The 21,606-nt window shown below is 40.2% G+C and overlaps 1 protein-coding gene across 1 annotated transcript in view; it reads left to right on the top strand.

Annotated features, from left to right (window-relative positions):
* Positions 1–21,606, top strand: part of BEND5 (BEN domain containing 5) — a 728,817-nt gene that overhangs the window by 220,927 nt on the left and 486,284 nt on the right. The gene's annotated exons all lie outside the window — the stretch shown is intronic.

The raw sequence follows: 21,606 nt of genomic DNA, 5'->3' as shown, positions 1-21,606 counted from the left end.
TTAGAACTGTGAATTGCTCATAGCTTTGCTCTGAAAACTCCTGCACAAATAGGCACCATACCATATTCAGTAATATGATCATGTGAAGTTCAAATATACGAGAAAAATATTGATGGTTAGTCTTAAAGAATTCAGGAGAGTGTGGCACAAAAGTATTTTCAAATTGTCTCAATCTGATTGCCAATATCTATGATTTGGGGGGAAACTCTTTAGATCAAGTTTACAGTTAAATACAGCAGAATGGGAATATTTAATCTTCATAAAGTTTTTGAAAATCAGAACTCTCATTGCACATCACTTTACTCCACATTGATTTTAGACACATTGCCTTCTTTAAGTCTCTTTCTGTCTCTGTTTCTCCCCCCCCCCCCAATTTATTCTATTAAAATAAAAACCAACTAACAACAAAGTTAGTGCCTGAAGTGTGCCAATCTAACTGTGGCTTGGGGCCAACTCTTTCCACCCAATAAGCATCATATCTATATATTCATTTCATGGTATTGTTTTTATTCTTCTTGATAGATCTAAATTATCCTACTTATATATACTAGATGTAAATAATATTAGCAAAAGGAGTACTGCTTTTTTGTTTTAATCCTAGAATATTGCATGCAAACATGGTGTCCTATTTTTATTTCAATTTTATCCCATTTTTGCTTGATGGTGAATATTGCTTGATGAGAAATATTAATATTTTCCTATTTTTGATTGATGATGAATTGGATTTGTAAGATCCATTTGTATATATGCCTAACCCAGTGCTTTTTTTCTTAAAAAACCCATTTTGACTCAAGAAAACCACCGTTTTATAGTTCAAATTGGGAAAAATAAATTCAGTAAATGGACAAAAGTACAAAGATTCACAAAATGTTTAGGAGTATGTGTACCCCTGCGTACCCCCCAGAAAAAAGCACCAGCTTAGCCTATGGCAATTTTATCCATGTTGGGAGAATGCATGGAAAATATACCTTGATTTTTAAACATGCTATTTCTTACGTGTAACAGAATCAGCTCTCTGAAAATTAGACTACCTGTTCCCTAACATAACTGCTGGCACATTACTGAGTCACTCAACCTTCTTACCTTGGACTCTTTGATATGCCTCCACCCTCCAATATTATGCATCAATGAGCTAACTAAAAGACAAAAGGGCTATTTCTGATCTTTGAATATATTGAATATAAAGTTGCCTGTTTAGCATAGAATGAAATGAGGAAAATGTCCAAGAAAGGCCACATCAGATCAGTTTAAACCATAACTCTGGCACCACAGCAGTCTTAGCAGTACAATCCCTGCTTCCTGGTTTAATAAATATGTTTGCAGTTCTTCTGTTCTCCAGGTCACTCATGCCTAGATATTTGGTCCCTCATGCTATTCCAGGTTCCATAGCTACAGTGTGGGACTTTGAAGAAACTGCATATTGGCTCAGAAGGCCACAAAAGGTCTTTGATTCTTCTACTGAACAGCAAAGACCGAATCAGTCTTTCTCCCCAATAGCTGTCAGATGTTGGAAGTGCTTAGCTACATTCTTCCTTACTTTGAAAAGCTAGTCTATGCCTTGCTAATGCAACTACTGAGTTCTTGCTTTCTGGCCCAGGCTCTTACATTGATTTTACCATGACCTGCTTCCCCTTGGTTTACAAAGCAAAAATGCTCCCTAAATGGGGTTTTTCAAAAGCCCCGAGCTCTTTGTAACTATAATTGCCTCATAATATAATTAATGTAACTTAATTGTTCTGAATGTTCTTGAGCACATAGTCATCTTTTGAATCTCTAATGCATTGAGTCACAATGCTGATTTCACAGGAAATCATTCTTTGTCTAATAATAGACAGGTGGGGGGTGAAGGATTCCATGCTTTACAGGGAGATGGAAAACTGTGCCTCTTCATGTCTACCCAAATGATTAGATTGGTGTCTGCTGTAAATTAAGCAAAAACAGATTTTCATTCATTGGCTCCAGTCTGAGCTATATCTGGCAGACAAATTCCAGAGACTACCATTACTTTCTATCTATAAAGACTGCGATAAAGACCGGATATTGTCCTATTAGCACACAGTAGCATGTTTGTGATACCAGTAAAGTGCTGATATAGTCAATTTAGATTTGTATTATTGTAATAATAGAACTTTGCTCCACCTTTCTTATTTTTATATATCATTGTGGTCTTTTCTTTTTAGATTTATAAAGCACCTATTCTCAGGGCAAATTGCAACCCTACCCAAACCAATTTACAGCTTAAAATATCACAAAACATAACCTTCGCATGAAAAAAAAGATACATCTTTCTACTTACAGATTCTTCCATATTCAGCCATTAAATGCTTATTCAAATAAAAGAAGCATCACTGCCAGCAGATGCTCCGATCACACATCATGCAACAGTGAGGTTTTAAATACACATTTAGAAAATGAGAAACTAATGTATCTTGCAAGAGACTTTTCAGGAAAAATGGTGAGAGTAAATATATCATCATAAGGAGCATGGTGCATGATGGGGAACCTTATAAGTTACGAAGCCAACAAATGCTTTCTCCCTCACACCCACCAGCAATACAGATTATTACAGGGATATGGGAGCTGGCATTTTAGCAAGAATGTAGATGTGGAATTTATCATTTTAAGTGTAAAGCATGATATGCCATTCGGTACTTAAATGCAAAGCTGGGCATTGATGGCATCGTACCAGATTACTCTGTGCATCCTTCTTTATATACACTTTAATTACATAAGAGACAAAGAAAAGTTCTTTGGAGATTAGGTAACTTGTCTTCTGTTCAGTGTACAATGCTAGCAAATTTCAAATGCTACAGTTTTAGGTTTGTGAATTTCATGGTTTTTGAAAGAAGGAACATAGTTATGTGAACGAGCACATGTTTTGCATGGAGAAGATCCCATAGTTAACCACTGGCATTTTCAGCTAAAAGAAACTCCAAAGTGCCAGTTCAACAGACCTCTGTGTGAAACCTTTGAGAGCCACTGCCAAGGCCGGATTAAACCCTGTGGAGGCCCTTAGGCAGTCAAAATCTTGGGGTGGGGGGCTCACAGATTGTCTCCTAATCTGTTTTTGACTTTACCAACCAACAATTTTAATAAACCAAGTGGTGGGGGCCCTAAAAGGCATGGGGCCCGTAGGCTGGCACCTACTTTGCCTATTTGGTAATCTGTCACTGGCCACTGCCAGTTGGAATAGCCCATACTCTGCCTTACCTGGAGATCCTGAAAGAATGTTAGGTGAGAGCCTTCCACAGGAATAGTTAGTTTCTCTTAGAAGATTATGACCACCAGTCACCAGTTTTCTCTTGCCAGAGTTTGAGATCTTGGTTGTGATGTGTCAGTCGCCAGTTAATTGTATAGTTCTGAAGTGACAACCCAGGGCTTAAGAGATGTTGCTATTTACTAAGTCCACATCTTAGAAGTAGTTGCTAGAGATGAAAGTATATTTGGGTTATGTAGTGAGCTTCTTCCATAAAGAAGGCTGATCGCCGAAGAATTGATGCTTTTGAATTATGGTGCTGGAGGAGACTCTTGAGAGTCCCATGGACTGCAAGAAGATCAAACCTATCCATTCTTAAGGAAATCAGCCCTGAGTGCTCACTGGAAGGACAGATCCTGAAGCTGAGGCTCCAATACTTTGGCCACCTCATGAGAAGAGAAGACTCCCTGGAAAAGACCCTGATGACAAGGAGAAGGGGATGACAGAGGACGAGATGGTTGGATAGTGTTCTCGAAGCAACCAGAATGAGTTTGACCAAACTGCGAGAGGCAGTGGAAGACAGGAGTGCCTGGCCTGCTCTGGTCCATGGGGTCACGAAGAGTTGGACACAACTAAACGACTAAACAACAACAACAACAACAGGGAGCTTCTTGGTTTGCACTGTAATAAATCCCAAATAGTCTTGTACTTCTGTTAATAATGTATTTAACGTACTACTCTTTTGTAGTACCTAGTTTACGTCTTGACAATTTGACCCTCTCTTGGACTCTCTCTTCAAAGTTATTTTAAACTTTCCCTTATGTTACTTGTTGACTATCGGTCTCATGCTGGTATTTAGCCTTAGGTGAAGTTTACCACCTGCTTTGGACAGCATGATATAATATATACCGTATTTTTCTCTCCTTACGGCGCACCTGACCATAAGGTGCACCTAATTTTTAGAGGGGGAATTCAAGAAAAAAACATTATTTAAAGGAAGTGCTGAGCAGAGCTTGTATGCATCCCAGGCTCTGCTCAGCGCTCCCTTTCACGAGCCGTGTGGAGCGTGTGTGCGGCGCTTGCAGGCTTTTCCTCGAGGAGGGAGAAGGGCAGCCAAACTTAATCCATTCTGGAAGTCCGTTTCACTTCTAAAATGTTCAAAAACCAAGGCGCAGGTTCTGATTGGTGCAGGTGCCCTGGAAACAGTAGCCGACAGCGGCATCGGATGTTCAGCTTCCGAAAAACGTTCGAAAACCGGAACACTTACTTCCAGGTTTTCGGCGTTTGAGAACCAAGACGTTTGAGAACCAAGGTACCACTGTACATAATCTGAAAGTATGTTAATTTATTTCATGGTCTGGTTATCAGTAGTATTTGAACAAAGAACTACTAGCCCAGAAATGTATAGAATTTCACTGAAACTAAATTTTGATTGTTTCCCTTATCTACCATTTTTGTTCAAACAGACTAAATAGAATTTTGTGTCTATAGACAACTTGGGTATCACATCAGCCATCAGTAATGAGGCATCTGAGTAAAATAGCTGATAATATACTAGATTCACTTGCTGATGTATTTCTATTTACAGCCTGCTAACCTCAAAAGGAAGGTTGTAGCTGTTTCTGTCCACTCCCTGGTAAGCATTAGTGAAGCAAATTTGCTACCTTAGTTTGACACACAAGATATTCCTTGATGCACAGTTGACTATTTTATTTTATTTTATGATTGTGAAGTTTAAAGGGTATATATATTTACTTTCTCCCCCACTCTTCACAGACCCTAGGTATACATACAGGCATGGCATTGCACCAGAAACTTTAAGGAGGGTTTTGGTGGAAATACTTCTACTACTAATGCAGGATGAGAATGATGACAGGCAACTGCTCTGACTAAAGAAATACATTCAGTGTACAGTAGCTTTTTTTTTTATAAAAACAACAACCATGTAAGGTTCTATCCTGTAAAATCAGACAGAAAGCAATTTTCCATTATTAACTTAGTAAACACTTGCAGTATTGCAGTATCACAGTATAATCTTATTAAGATAGTATCTGATTTAATTATAAGCACACCATAAATATGTAAAGCACAGTGTAACCTTTACTAGAGCAGATGTCTGCTGTTTTTAACAGTAATTTAATCGAACGGCACGTGCTTGCCCATTGTTCTGTATGTGGTCTAATAACACAGAAGGTCACACCACAAATTCCCTTAACCCCGAAGAACAGATGGCTTGAAGGGAAGTCCTTTCTCTTAGCCTGACAAAACCTTGCATTGAGTAGTTTCCATTGTCTGATTTCCTGTCCTTGATCCATTCATCTGAATACTCTTATATGTCCAGATTTAATTGACTGAATTGATGGGGCTTTTACTATATGTGTGAGCAAAAACATCTAGTATTGGAACAATTGTGCACTCTAATGGTGCTTACATATAGGAAGGTTTTGGCTTGTCTATTTGTCTTCTTTGTTCCTTAAGTTGGGGTTTTTGAAATTTTAAGATCTTTCATGACTCTAGGCTATAGTTACAGCATGACAGCTGGTACTGGTACACATAAACAAATATCACAAATAGTATTATTTTTACTATAATTCAACCACATATAGATTATAGGGCAGTGTCCATTAGAACTTTATTTCTCTATTTATTTATATGTTGGCTATGCAAGAAGCCTCTAGACTGCTTACAATGAAAACAAAACATGTAGAATACCATTTTAAAAAATACCTAAATTGAAACATCAACCAACAGCAAACCCCTCCTTTAAGGACAAGTTTGAATAAAACACAGGATTGCCTTTCAGAAATAAACAATGTGGAATAAACACTAATAACTGTTAATAGCTGCTAAAAGCCTGGAGGAGAAGTCTTTGCCTGATGCCAAGTGAACTTCTCTGGGGTGAGAGTGAGGAGAGCATTACAGAGGCAAGGTGCCATTGTTGCTGTTTTACAAATTGCAGCAGTAGAGGGCAATCTGAAGAGACCCTCCATAGATGATCTCAAGGCCCAAGTAAGCTCAAATTGGAAAAGCCCCTCTGTTAGTTACTGGAGTCCCAAGTAATGTAAGGCATTGAAGGTTAGAAATCCTCTTTGAAAGCATCCAGGTTGGTGGCCAACATTGCCTCCCATGGGAGTGTACTCCATAGTTCAACTATGCACTGTGTGACTTCTTTTTGTATCTTGCTTTGCTGCTCAGGAGCCCTTTATATTTGCAACAGCCCTGTGAGGTAGGTTTGGCTAAATTAATTAACCTACAGGACTGGTTATTCAAGTAGGTGCAAAATCACCCTGTCCCTAATTTGGACATCTATCCCAGAAATATTCAGTGATTGATGATAGTGAAAGCCGCTGAGAGATCTAGGAAAACCAATAGGTCACAGTCCCTTTGTCTCTGTCCTGACACAATTATCCTACTGAACAACTAAGGTGGTCTGAAATCCCAGTTGGAATGGATCCCAAAAATAAAGTTTCATTCGAAATCACATGTATCTGATCTGCAACCACACACTTCAGAACTATTGCTAGGAAGGAAATATTTGCTATTTGTTTATCATTTCTTTTCTGGGTCCAAGGAAAAGTTATTTAGTAGTGGTCTTAACACCCCAACTATGAAGCAACATCAGACCAATACCACTCACAGTGAGGCATTTAAAACCACATTGGCCCAATGAGCTGTTCCTTCACTGCTAGATTTCATAAGCCAAAAGGGACAAGAATTCAGAACACATGCATTTCTTTCTTTCTTTAATTAATTCATTTCCTGCCCTTCCTCAGAAAGGAGCCCATGGCAGAAAAAAAAAGCGGTGAAACAATAAAAATACATTTAAAACAATTCCAATACAGATGTTGACTGGGAAAGATCTCAAGTTAAAAGGCTTGTTGGAAGAGGAAGATCTTTACTAGGCACCAAAAAGACAACAGATGGTAATTGTCTAGTATTTAAGGGGAGGGCATTCCAGAGGGTAGGTGCCACAACAAACGGACTGATTTCTGTATTGTGTGGAATGGACCTTATGAATAAAATGTTATCTGCAAGAGGACCTCATCTGCAGAACACAGTGATTGACTGGGTATGTAAGGGCTTAGACCAATGGTTTTCAACCAGTGTGCCGTGGCACCCTGGGGTGATTTGAGTGATGGTCAGGAGTGCCGCGGGCAGCACTGGCCTCCATCCCTTTTCCTTCCCTGCCTCCTCTGATGCCATGGCGGTGGCAGCGGCTGCCCAGAGGACTACCCAGGAGAGGAGAGGAGGCAGAAGGAACACTCCACAAAAGAGGGTGTTTGAAAAGGGATGAGGGGTTGCTGGCTCTGCAGGCAAGGGGTGACATAACTGGGCTGCTGAAGCTTGGAGCGCTTTTCCCCACAGGGGAAGCACAGAAAAAAAGTAGTTGGTCAAGGGAACCATGGACTCAAAAAGGTTCAAAACCTCTATCTTAGACAGTCCTGGTCCCAAGCTGTATAGGGTTTTATATACCCAAACTAGCAACCTGAAGTTAGCTTGATAGCTAATTGGCAGTCACACACACATACACTTTAAATTTATTCTATGCTGCATCTCATTCTTGAGATTTATTAAGACGGTAGTATGTGTGTGTTTTATGTGTTTAAATACACATGCTCGTGAACAATACAGGGAATCATTCAAACCTACAACATTTGCCATTTAGATATGCATTTGGTACAAACATAAATTCCAGAACTGTTTGCAAATAGCAAACAGTAGTGCACAAGCTATTAAACACTGCAGAACTATAACAGCAGCATACACTTACTAGGAAAATGCATCTAAAACAATAAACTTCATTCAATAAATTAGTTTGTAATATCTCTAAGCACTAGAATATTTAATTTCCATGTTGGTGTTTTGATGGGGGAAAGTAAATTAACTTGTGGAATTAATCATTTTATGTTTAATGAAAAAATATAAATACAGAAACACTGCTGTACCTATAATATGACTAGAGGAGATAATGATTCATATTGAAAATATGATTTTACTGGAATTTATTCTGCTATTTGAGATAATTTAATTTGTGTGATTTCCATATGAAAATAGGCAGAACCTAGCAACCAGATAGACCCTTTCACAATTCTACTGCACTATAACATACAGGACATTACACCTATTGGTAAGATTAAAAGTACACATTAATTTTACAAAGAAAACATTTAAAGTTTAGGTATCATAATCTTATCCATGCATTATAGTGTGCAGTATATTTTGTATGTGGCTTATTCTGTGTGCTCTCTTTTAGTACTGAAGCAAAATTGCATATACTATTTTTATGCACGGACTCAGTGGTTTTGCAACTGCAAATATCTTATTGGTTAGAAACCTCTATGGATGGACAAAAAACACATAAGCTGAAATTTAGCAAAGTAAGAGTGACATTTATATATTAGGTGACTTTTGCTGTGAGGTTTGTGTTGGAAACTGCCTATGGATGTCAGGACTAACAGCATCATCCCATGTGCATAGGAATGACACTTACTGTAGGTGGGAATTAGCCTGACTGAATACAGTAGGATTTACGTCCATACAACCACACATGGTGTAATGCTAATAGAATCAGCTCCATGTTTTACGTGTTCCAGTTCACCAGGAGGAGTTCCATTCCAGGTGTTGTTGTTGTTGTTGTTGTTGTTGTTGTTTTAAGAGCTCTAGAGAGGACTTTTTTTTCCCAGCCGGAACTCACCAGAACACTGCCATATTTTGTTGCAAGTCTCATTTGTCAATCTTTATTTTTATCAATGGTGTACCTTGGAGTCTCAAATTTCAGTGGCACCCGGTGCGATGCCAAAATTCAGTGCCCCCTGTCTCTTGCCTTCCATTCTACACCATACTTGTGGCACCCCCAAGGCTCTGCTCCCAGTGCAGCCAAACCAGTCATGCACCCCTAAATCAACCTCTGTTTTTTTAATATCTCTCCCTCTGTCTGAGAATCATCTGATTTTGCATACACTCTTTATAGCCCTATCATGGAAACTACTATGAGAAAATAGCCTCCTAATCAAATTGCAGATAGTACATGGTATTCAACTAAGTTTTAATCAGAGCAGACCCATTGAAGTTAACGGACCTAACTTAGTCATGTTCATTCATTTCAACAGATCTACTCTGAGTAAAGCTTAGTTGAATGCCACCCAATATCCCTACAGTTAGCGGTTTATGAATGGTTAATTAATTCAACAATTCTCCCTGTTGGCCTATCACTGGTTCATTTAGGCTGCCTGTACTAACTTTCTGCAGCCTGAATCTTATGAACAGAATGAATTATTCTGGCCATCTGTATTTATTTACGCCCGTGCCATAATCTGTCCTCTGCAAGCTCTTGTACTGCTTACACATGCAGTTCTTTAATGTGGGCATTTGCCAAGCCAGTTTTTAATGAACTACATTCCCCGTATTTAAATGAGTAAGATACTAATAGCAGTTTTTTAAAAAAAGCCTCTGTGAATACCGCTTTTGCAAATAGCACATCAACATACAGCAGAAGCTAATTTCATTAAACTACTTGTTAGTTCAGATGTCTTCCCATACCTACCATAAGTGTATGTTTAATTTATCTCTAAAGTATGTGATTTGTTTCTTGGCATTGTCTTTAAGTAAAAAAAAGAGTTGCTTTTCTTTTTTTGCAGCTGTTCGAAGTAACAGCAAGTAGCTCGTATGATGCGGCAAGGGGCTTTTGCTTTTAATTCTCAGATTGATTGGGACAATTGAATGATAATGAAAAACAGCTTGTTCCTCTGTTCCAGAGGTGACACTTTCCACATAATACTACAGAATATAACAAGAAGGATTTCTTGGACACGACTTAAAGTTAATTGACAACATCTGGCATTTGGAAAAGCTAGTAAGAAATACCCCTTTTTGCCCTGAAATATTGTTGCACGTTATCCTAATCTCTAAGCGTTGCAAGATTCCAGGGGTTCCAGGTGCTTACCCAGCGTTTGTGTTTCCTTTTGGAAATGAGGCACAGTGGAGACTGTGGTGTCTTTAGGATCTATGGTTTATTTACACACATATACAACCCAAGCCTACAATGGAGGGGTTCACAGCATCAGCACCCCTAAAGCATCTGCATTATTTATACATGGTGTCAAATTGAAACAGGTTATCCAGACCCCAGCTGTCATGTTACTGCTTCAGTGCAAGGACAGACTTGATATTCAAAAGCAAGCAGTCACTCCCATGTGAGGCATCCATGCAATTTTGCCTCATTTGCCATTTCATAGCCCTTGCTGCCTCTCTATTCCCTTATTACAGTATTTTACTGGGGTGATGTTATAGCAGTGCTATGGACACAGGACTGCTCCATTGCTCTTGGGAGGCAATACAAAATACATTTAATACATTACCATGAGTTACATGACTCGGATCTTCTCCTGAGATGGTCCAGCCTTCTTGTCCCCCTGCACTGGTTAATGCTAACACTGCTTCTGCATAGCCAAACATAACTAGTTTCTAAATAAAATGGCATGCTTGAGACAGAATATATCATTGCTTTGAAGAAAACTGATAAAGCATCCTTGTATACTGGTCAGTTCTGCACGAATCAAGTCACTGATAAACTGTTCAGAGTGTGTGTGGGGGGGATAAATCAATGGAAGTTTTTGATTGGCTGAAATGACTGGCAGTTGCTGCGGCAGGTTGCAGAGAAAAACAATGATTAGAATGGTAGTTCCTCCTGCCCCGTTGTTATAAAGAGGCATCTCCTAGATTTGACATTGTCTATAATATGAGCAGGTAAGTCCCCTTTGTTATTTATCTCGGTTCTGGAAGTGCTATTGAATATGATCAGAGGGGACCGGTTGGTGGAAGGAATTCAGGTCGGACAGAAACAATACAAATTAAAAGCTTTTGCAGATGACCTGGTTTTGACCTTGCAGGAGCCAGAGTCTAGTACGAAAAGAGTATTACAACTGATTAATGATTTTGGTCGGGTGGCTGGATTTAAATTGAATAAACAGAAAACTAAAGTTTTGGGGAAAAACTTAACAGATACAGAGTCAGAACGGTTTCAGAAAGAGACAGAACTTAATGTGGTTAAAAAAGTAAAATACCTAGGGGTAAACATAACATCAAAAAACCTAAGTCTATTTAAGGATAACTATGAAAAATGCTGGGCAGAAATTAAGAGAGACTTAGATAGTTGGTCAAAATTGAAACTTTCTTTGTTAGGCCGAATTGCTGCTATTAAGATGAATGTATTGCCAAAGATGTTGTTTTTGTTTCAAACACTTCAGGTTTTGGACAGGACGGAGTGCTTTCAGAAGTGGCAAAGAGATATTTCTAAGTTTGTCTGGCAGGGCAAAAAGCCCAGAATTAAGTTTAAGATATTAACCGATGCGAAAGATAGAGGGGGCTTTGCCCTGCCAGATTTAAAGTTGTATTATGAGGCCGCAGCGTTCTGCTGGCTAAAAGATTGGCTACTTCTTGAAGACACTGACGTGTTGGATTTGGAAGGGTTTAACAATGCTTTTGGATGGCATGCATACTTATGGTATGACAAGGTTAAAGCAAATAAGGCCTTTAAGAACCATATTGTCAGAAAATCACTGTTTAATGTCTGGACAAAATATAAAGACTTGTTGGAAAATAAAACTCCAAGGTGGCTTTCACCTTTGGAAGCTAAGGCCCGAAAAAGACCCAATATGGAGGCCAAATGGCCTAAATATTGGGAAATATTAGAAAAAGATGGGGACAATTGGAAATTGCAGAGTTTGGAGAAAATGAAGGATAAAGTGCGAGACTGGTTACACTACGCTCAGATTAAAGAAGTTTTTAAAAATGATAAGAAACTAGGGTTCCAGGTGGAGAAATCGAAACTAGAAACAGAATTGTTAGAACCAAAGACTAAGGTACTTTCAAGGATGTATAACTTGCTGTTAAAATGGAATACACAAGATGAAATGGTCAAATCGGCTATGATAAGGTGGGCACAGGACATTGGGTATAATATTATGTTTGAGGACTGGGAAAGGTTGTGGAATACTGGATTGAAATTTACTGCATGTAATGCTTTGAAAGAAAATGTAATGAAAATGATATATAGATGGTACATGACCCCAGTCAAACTTGCAAAAATTTACCACCTGTCTGATAATAAGTGTTGGAAATGTAAAGAGACCGAAGGAACATTCTTCCATCTCTGGTGGACTTGCCCTAAAGTGAAGGCGTTCTGGGAAATGATTTATAATGAACTGAAAAAGGTATTTAAGTATACCTTCACTAAGAAACCAGAGGCCTTTCTTTTGGGTATTGTCGGCCAAGGGGTGGTAAAGAAGGATTGGACATTTTTCATGTATGCAACAACAGCGGCAAGGATACTTCTTGCAAAGTACTGGAAAACTCAAGATCTACCCACACTGGAAGAATGGCAGATGCAACTGATAGACTACATGGAACTAGCTGAGATGACTGGCAGAATTCGTGACCTGGGAGAAGAGAGGATGGAGGAGGATTGGAAGAAATTTAAGAACTATTTACAAAAACATTGCAATTTGAGTGAATGCTAAGCAGGATGCTAGATCATAAATAAATTGAGCACCACTAACTTAGATGTCTTAAGAAAATAAGTGAGATTGAGAAAATATAACTCTTTTTGAGAATTATAAGATTATGAATATATAGAAGGGATATAAGAATGCAAATAAGTTAACAAATTGCTGGTAAAAAGTTATAACGCTGAAAGTGGGAGCGGGAGATGCGAGGAAGTCAAAAAAAAATAAATGTGAAAGTTTGTTAAGATATTTGTTACAATGTCTGTTACATTTATTTTTATTGTAAACTCCAATAAATATTATATATAAAAAAAAAAAAAATATGAGCAGGTAAGACTTAAAAGTGCTGTTTTAAAAATGATGAGTACATATGGTACTGCACAAATCTACATAATTTGTTTCCTTTGGAATTTTACCACAAAGGGTATATACATAAATTAAAAGTGCTTATCTTGGAATTCAAAGCTGAAGTCAGTGTGTGAGATGCTTTTATGATACAAAATCTTGCCATTAAGATTAATGTTGAGATCAACTGATTATCAATTAATGCATCTTAATCCACTCATTTATGCTTGCAATTTTGATGGCTTTCATTATATTAATGAAATATTGATCATGAATACATTTGATAGTTTAGAAATTGAGAATAATCATTGACACTTGAAATATTTAACATTGATTTATATGCTGCAAATGCAAATGATTTTGTTTGAAGGGGGAAATGTATTAGGAGTGGCTTTTCCTCTTATGTTATAATGATTAGCTATGTATATTTTAACCTGCATTTTGAATAGTAAAAGATTTCGGGTGAAACAGTGAAAGACCTGAGAAAGGTCTTCGATTTGTGCAACAGGGCTTTACTTAGATAGCTTTAAAAGAGGATTAGCCAAATTATGGAAAATAAGGCTACAGATTTACAGATCTGCGTTCTACCTCCACCGTCAGAGGCAGTGTGCTTCTGAAAACCAGTTGCCGGAAATTGCAGGCTAGGAAAGTGCTGTTGTGCTCAGGCTTCTGTAGGCCTCTATTTGGCCACTATGAGTGCAGGATGCTGGAGTAGATGGGTAGTGACTCTAATGCAGCAGACCTTTTACCCTTCTTCTTCCCTTGCATGTCCTGCCCCACCAACTGGCTGGGGGTGGAGCTGTCAGGAGAACCTTAAGAGCTGTCAGGCAGCAGAGGAACCAACCCCCACCTCAGGTTGCCAGGAATGGACAAGGGAAAAGTCCTTACCATCGACTTTTATTCAATATTCACAGAAAGAGGCTTGGGAATGTGGCCCTTCTGAATAATGGCGTTGCTCTGAGTGAGTCTCCACCCCCTCCCTCTCTCCTCTTCATGTGTCATCACTACAGGTGCTGAGCAGTGCCTTCTGCATCTGAGCTGTCTGCTCTCCTACTTTCAATGCTTGCCGGGTTCTGGGAGAGGGGGGTCTGGAATGCTTTCTAAAGACACTGTGTCCCTCTGGTGCTTTTTCTTCCTCCTCTCTCATTATTTCCCAGCTTTCCCCCTCATCTGCCCCTGAGCTGTGACCTCCCTCAAACTCCTATTGTGATTCCAAACTGTCTTCTTCTTCTATAGAAGGGTCAGGCTGGGGAGGCACTGTCTCCACCATTACTCCTCTGCCCAGTCCCTGACATTAGCAGTGCATAGAGGAATAAGAAGGGGTATCATTCCATCTGACAAGCTGGAATTTATGTGTAAACAGAATGGATGGAAGAGTGCTACACTGAATTCCACCCTCAAGTTTAATATCCAGTGTGGTGTAATGGTTAAGAGTGGTAGACTCGTAATCTGGGGAACCGGGTTCGCGTCTCCGCTCCTCCACATGCAGCTGCTGGGTGCTTGGGCTAGTCACACTTCTTTGAAGTCTCTCAGCCCCACTCACCTCACAGAGTGTTTGTTGTGGGGGAGGAAGGGAAAGGAGAATGTTAGCCACTTTGAGACTCCTTCGGGTAGTGATAAAGCGGGATATCAAATCCAAACTCTTCTTCTTCTTCTATCCTATAGAATACATATTCAATAGTATCTCTAATTTGTTGTTTATTTTTCATTTACTTTAAATACCTGTATGCTATATGCAAGTCATTGTGAAAATGTGTGTTCAGGAATTAGAAGTATGTCATTCAGTGTATCATCACCACAAATTTTATATATATTATTTACATGATAAAGAACTTCTAAAAATACAGTATTGCTCTTGGCCTTTAGCTTTTGAGTATAGGATGGGGCAAAATCTACACACTGTACATGCATAAATAATACTACCTCAGAATTTAATTTAAAGGAAAGTCTTTCACAGATTAAATTCAATGCACACTTACTTGAAAGTAAGTTTGGTTATAATTTGTGGACTTGCTTCCAAGTGAACATGTGTAGGATTGGACTGCATTCATTCTGTGGAGTTACTACCCAAAGTTCTTGTTAAGGTACAAGTCAATATGCCATATTTCTACTCAGAAATAAGCTGCATTATGTTCAGTGGCACTTAACTTCCAGGTAAGTTTGTATAGATCTGCAGCCTTCAATCATGAGTGCCGAAATCATGCCATTAATATCAACTGGGTGGTGGCAGTTAAGGTAAAACGATGCAGTAATATATATGAAAAACCATCAAGATCTTAAATATTAATGGCATGCAAATCATACTATGAAAATTGTTCCATGGCACATATTTAGGGCGATGCAATTTTAAAAGAAATTCTTAATGTTATTGTAATACATTAAAAGCCTGCTTCTATATATACTAACACAGGAGTTCAGGAAATCCATCCGTCCCATAATATTTTTTCTGTTCCCTTCTGGATTGGTTAGGGCTGATCTCAGCAGTGTCAGTAATTATTATTCTGATGACTTGCCCCTGAAAGGCACTAGCTTGTACCTGTGGGGACAGCAAATCCATTTGCCTGGCGCCGGGGAGTCGGAGGCACAGGCTGGCGCCAGAGAAGAGAAGGAAAGATGATTAATATGTCTTATAGATTCACTGCCTCTTCACTTGTCCTAGACCTGCCAGTAATTCCACTCCCCTGTGGTTCCACCTTGATCACAGATAATGGAGGCAGATTGAAAGTTTGAAGACAGAAGCCTCTCTCTTTTCCTGAACTGACATTACTCACCCAGGCTAAATGAGCTGTACAGCCACCTGCACCTGCCTATGGGAAGGCATCTCAGCACACTTCACAGTAATGCTACAATAAAGCAGCAACTGCACTCTAATTAAACAGTGTTTTCTTTTTTTCCCCCTTTTGAAACTGGATAGCAGGCTGCCATTAGCAAACATATGATAATGCCACAGAGAAAAGTAACTTAGGGTGACTGGGTTTCCCCCCTGTTTTTCTTTTTAACCTTTCTCATTTCTTTCTACCTTTCTCTGGCAATGATATTCTTCAAGGTTATTTTGAAGCAGTGCTGTAGTTATTACATATTTAAAGATACAAGTGGCAACTATAAATAAAACAGTAGAAGAAAACGTTATTTAAGTATGCCTATAGTTATGTCCTTATAAAGATAAGAATTTGTTTTTGAAAAAAAGTTTGACTGAAGCAGATCTCAGTCAATACATCAAAGACAAATAGTCTTGGGACTCACTTTGTAAAACAAATCTTAACAGCCACTCTGAGCATATAAATTAAGATGATATGAAACAAGGCAAGAAAGTGCTATTTACTTGTTATTTATTGTGTGTAAAAGGAAAACAGTGTATGTGAATGCAACAATAGACACAGAATGGTAAAATATCTATTTTGCATCTATCAGTGAACCACCTTAAAGGAAAAATAAGCTTTAAAGGAACAGAAAACTGTTCTGAATGCTGAGTCAGACCACTGGTCTGCGTAGCTGAGTAGTGCCTGCACTGATTGACTGATGTTATCCAGGGTCTTAGGCAGGGCTGTCTTTCCCAGCCCTCCCTGAAGATGTGACATGGGATACAATGACTACCCAGGGTTGTGTCCAATGCTAGTCAACAGGTGCAGCTTTCCCCTTAATTGTACTTTTATTCTTGAAAAGGCTTACTCCACTGGGTTGCTCTACCCCCCATGCCAACCACAAACCATGTAAAGAACGAAAAGCAACAACAGCACATTAAGAATAAAAACAACAATTGGGCAACTCTCTTGTGTGGATCAGGGTAGGGGTGGGAGCCTAACTTTGGGGTCCAATGGGGAAGTGGAGCGTGTTACTCTGGCTTGCTCCTGGCTCAGGACCCCTGTCTCCTTCCCTGCCATTTCCTAGCTGGGCATTTCTCCCCCTCCTTTCCCTCATCTCCCTCCCTCCCCCTTGAGATAGAGCAGGGGTCAGGAAACATTTTCAGCAGGGGGCTGGTCTACTGTCCCTCAGACCTTGTGGGGGGCCAGACTATATTTTGAAGAGAAAAAAAATGAACGAATTCATATGCCCCACAAATAGCCCAGAGATGCATTTTAAATAAAAGCATACACCCGGCAGGCCCCATAAATAACCCAGAGATGCATTTTAAATAAAAGGACACATTCTACTCATGTAAAAACATGCTGAGTCCTAGACCGTCCACAAGCCAGATTTAGAAGGCGATTGGGCCGGATCTGGCCCATGGGCCTTAGTTTGCCTACCCATGAGATAGAGGATAGAGGGCAGGACAGGAAGGCAGATCAGATATCTCCCTCCTTCCCCTTCTCTCTGAACCCTTCCAAGGCCAAGCAGCATCTTTACTGTCCTCCAGGCAGGAGCTCAGGGAGGGAAAACTTGGATCGGCATGATGCCAGCGGGGGCAGGTCCTTATTTGGGGGAGGGGAAACTCTGAAATTTATCTACTGTGATGCAGACAAAGGGATCAAGTCTGGGGTTTTTGTTGTTCTTTTTTGCCACCCTTTCTTTCTGCAACTTTCCTTCTCTGCCACCCACTTTCCCCCTCCCTTTTTCTCTCTGCCACCCCCTTTACACCTCCCTCTTTGCAGGTTCCTTCTTCCCCCTCTTCCTCCTCCCCCCTCCACTCACACTGGTGCTACTGTAATGCGCACAAACACAAACTCCTCCTCCTCTTTTAAATATCTGTCATAGCAATCCTCCATAACTTATTGACACACTGGAATGTCAACTGAAAACTGCCCTTCCTCCTTTTGCCCCCCTTCCTGCCCCACCCCCCTGATCCAAATAGCACTATAACATTTATTTTCCTGGCTGAGTAGAATCTTGAACAAGAGCACTCCTAGTATTCCACTTGGAGTTTAATCCTAATTTGCTTTTACGTTTATTAAGTTGCTTCAAATATGATAAGGCCTGGTTGGGGCAAGAGGTCTCATTAAATTCAGGTTGCATATTTTAGATGATATTAATTATTTTAGTGAGTGGTTGTTGACTTCGGCTGAAGTGAAAAGTAAAGAGCAACTGCTGAGTTATTTGGAACATAATAAAAGCACTAGGAAAATACAACATTTGGAAATCAAGTCAGCTGATGAGATAGAACGGTGGGGGGTGGGATAAATGTATGTTGTGCAAAGATATTAAATCACAAATTTCTGTACCTGACTCAGAAATGAATAACTGTGTTCTATTTTTGAAATAAGGTATGATTGCAATAAAGGCCAAGCTGCCTATGCTGAGTGTCATGTTTGAAGCTCAAGGAAGCATAAATCCCCAACTGTTGTGAATAAAGGTAGATTTTGAAGGTCATGACCTTCTGTGTATTTGGCAATTAAATCAACCTTTTGAACTTCATTGTCCCTCCATACTGTTTCTGCTACAGCACTCATGGTCTGGAACTGAGGGTGATAACAGGTGTAACAGCAAATGTGTGTTAAAACCACACCTAACACTGTTAAATTGTGGTCTTTACCAGAGAAAACAATTTATTTATTTATTTATTTATTTAGCATAGTAGCTTAATATCTAAGAGACAGCTAACTTTCACACTCTTTCTGTCCATACGTTTTATGGAGAAGGGGAACATATGGCCTGTCTCCCCTACGCATTAGGAGATGAATATTAAAACTGAAAATGTAAGCTGTTTCAAGTCATAGCCTTTCATAATATAAGGTTTTTTGTTTTAAATTCCTTGCTGGTATAATGTGTGTGTTCTCTCTCTCTTTCTGTGTGTGTTTAGTGTATTTGGCTGTTACATTCTAGAGTGGTGACATTTATGGGAAGTGAATCTATTAAATTCTTTATAATGAATAGCATGTAACAGTGGAACATATACGTTTTACTCATTTTACCTTCCTCTGGGAGACTAAGGCAACATTTTGGCAAGTAGGAGTAAACAGCTTTGTGTTGGCATGCAGTAAATTAAACCGAGTAATTAAAATCAATAGCAAAACAGTAGCTAGGCAGAAAGGTCATATAGCACAGCAGAAAATGTTGGGTAGCATATTGCTCCAAAATCAAAATAAATTCCTCAACTTTTAATTTTTCTTTACATGTCTAAAATAATTCTTAATATTCATGAGGGAAATTGACACATCACAGGGCTTCCTTTCTAAATCCACACTGCCCATATGAGTGCCCTTTCTGTGGTGGCACCCTGGTTTTGAGTAGTACCACTATAGATGACTTGTGTAGTAACCAGCGTTGTAGCTAGCCACTCGGGTGCCCAGTGTGTGCGCGTCCTGCAGCCAGGGGTAGGGCAAACTACCCATGGGGGTGGGGCAAGCTGCCCATGGGGGCGGGGCGAACCAACGCAGGGTGCGCTGTGTGGAGCCTCTCCGCAGCCTCCCCCTCAGATATAGGGTGGCTGAGGCGGTGGGCAGATGCAAGCCCCACGCTGCTTGAAAAAGCAGCTGACTCCGAGTATATTTCAGCACAGAGCTTGCAGGCAGCCCGCCTGCTACCTCCCCTCAGGAGAGACGCGTGGCTCAGGCACGCTGCAGGTGTGGTGCCTGCTGCCTCACCTAGCTACCAGTGATGTAGGAAGGGGGGGTACAGTGGGTGCGGCGTTATTTTTTTAAAAAAGTGTCATGAGCCCATTTTTTTTTTACCATTAAAACACATATTTTTGCATTTTGTCACCCCCCTCAGTGATAACACCCGGGGCGATCCGCACCCACCACACCTCTATTCCTACACCACTGGTGGTAAATACTTGTCTTTTCAGTGTCAGATGAAGGCCTTTTTCTTTTCAGATAAAATCTTTTGTTGATGGTTTTACCTGAAACCCGCAGAAGGGGCTTCCATCCTGCCAGTTCCATCAAATTCAGGATTACCAATGATGTTCTTTACAGGGAGCTGGATTTAGGTACTGGGCCTATTGGCAGACCAACTCTGCTTTCTAAAAATGTCTGCAAACATAACATGAAGGCTGGAAACATCAACCCTTCTGCGTGGGAATCCTCACCTGGAGACAGTCAGGTTGTGTATCCACAGCAGTGACCAGAGGAGAATTGACTGCTGGGAGGAGCGCAGAGAGAAGAAACACCATGATGCACCTATAGCATCAAAACAGGATGCCTTCATCTGCCCCAATTGCAACAAAACATGTCTCTCCCATATTGGTCTCCACAGCCACAGCGGGTGCTGTAACTCTCCAACAGTTTGACTTTAGCCCTGATGGCACACTCTTCCCTTGTCTCTCCAAAGAGGCGGATGCCAACATGGGACAGCAAAGAAAGCAACTAGAGTACTGCATTATAAACCTGTGTAGCCATCATTGAAATTCCATCTTGGTAGTTAGCACAGAAAATATTTCAACAAAATCTTGTCACAATACAAGACTGAGAGAACATTTGATATACACAGTGTAGCCCACAACAGCAACAAATATGGAACTTTGTATGGTGTTGGAAGCTTTCACATACATATATTACAGCCCACATTTTAGACATTTGTATATTTAACTTGATAGCTGCATGAATTATACATCAGGTACTTTCTCAAACATTTTATGTAAGTGTATTGACAAATGTCCTTTAGTTCTTGATGAGATGCATGGTAGTGTTGCAACATTTTAAGACAATTTGCTTATAAGTTTTCTCCCATATGCTGCTTTTCCTTGATTACATCTGCCTCTTTATTTGGTTAAACAAAAACAGCTATGGATCTTTCCCACAATCCCACAGAACAATATTGAAATGCTCTCTTTACTACTCATAGAATTGCTGTATTGGTACAGTTCGGAAACGGGCCAGCAGGATGCATATGGTCCTTGAAATGCTCGTTTTCAACCCATAGAATGTCAGCTTCTGAGTGAGACTGATTTCGTTCCATTTTCTGAGGATCCAAAGATAGGCCAGCAGAAGAAATTCTGCTGAGGTTTTGCAAAGCGCTGCACAAGAGCTAGCAGAATACTTTGCACAGCATAGACTTAGCACAAATCCATATACTGAGACATGGTGGAAGAACCTCTGCATGCCTTTTGACTTGCAGAAGAGGCCATCCCCTTTCCTGCCCTCAACCCCTGGGCAACCAGTGGAATGGGAAAAGCTCACATCAGGTGTCACAGAGCATGCTGGTCAGCAATCACACAGTTCAGAGTGGGAGTTAACTATTTGCAAAAACACAGTCTCCACAGTCTTGACTGTCAGGCCTAATGAGCACAGCAGGTCCTGCTCCATGAAATCAGTTGCTGAGATTGAAAGTCTCCACCTCCCCATAGGCATCTAAGTCCCCTCCTCTCCAGGGCTTCCCCTACGCAGTTGGAGAGAGACTTCACCTGCATGCAGCCTATTGCTGCTCTGCTTGTTTCTGGGTAATGGGAGGGGAAGGGGAGCTTGTTGCAGCAGGAGGGGGAGACACCCATGACTCTTCACCATCTCTGCCTCTTGGCCTTCCTCCCCCAATCACCTACTTCAGCTTCTGCCTCTTATTCTGGACTTATGTCTGCCATAGACCATCTCAGCTTGCTAAACCCTGTTACCTCTTCAGCTTCTGACACCTCCTCTTCCCCTTCTCCCTCTGACCACTCATCATTTTCCCACCACCACTGCCTGGGCTCTGAGC

This window comes from Podarcis pityusensis (genome assembly GCF_964106645.2).
Source record: "Podarcis pityusensis genome assembly, chromosome: 6".
Taxonomy (NCBI): Eukaryota; Metazoa; Chordata; class Lepidosauria; order Squamata; family Lacertidae; genus Podarcis; species Podarcis pityusensis.
This window is presented reverse-complemented; position numbering and strand designations above follow the sequence as displayed.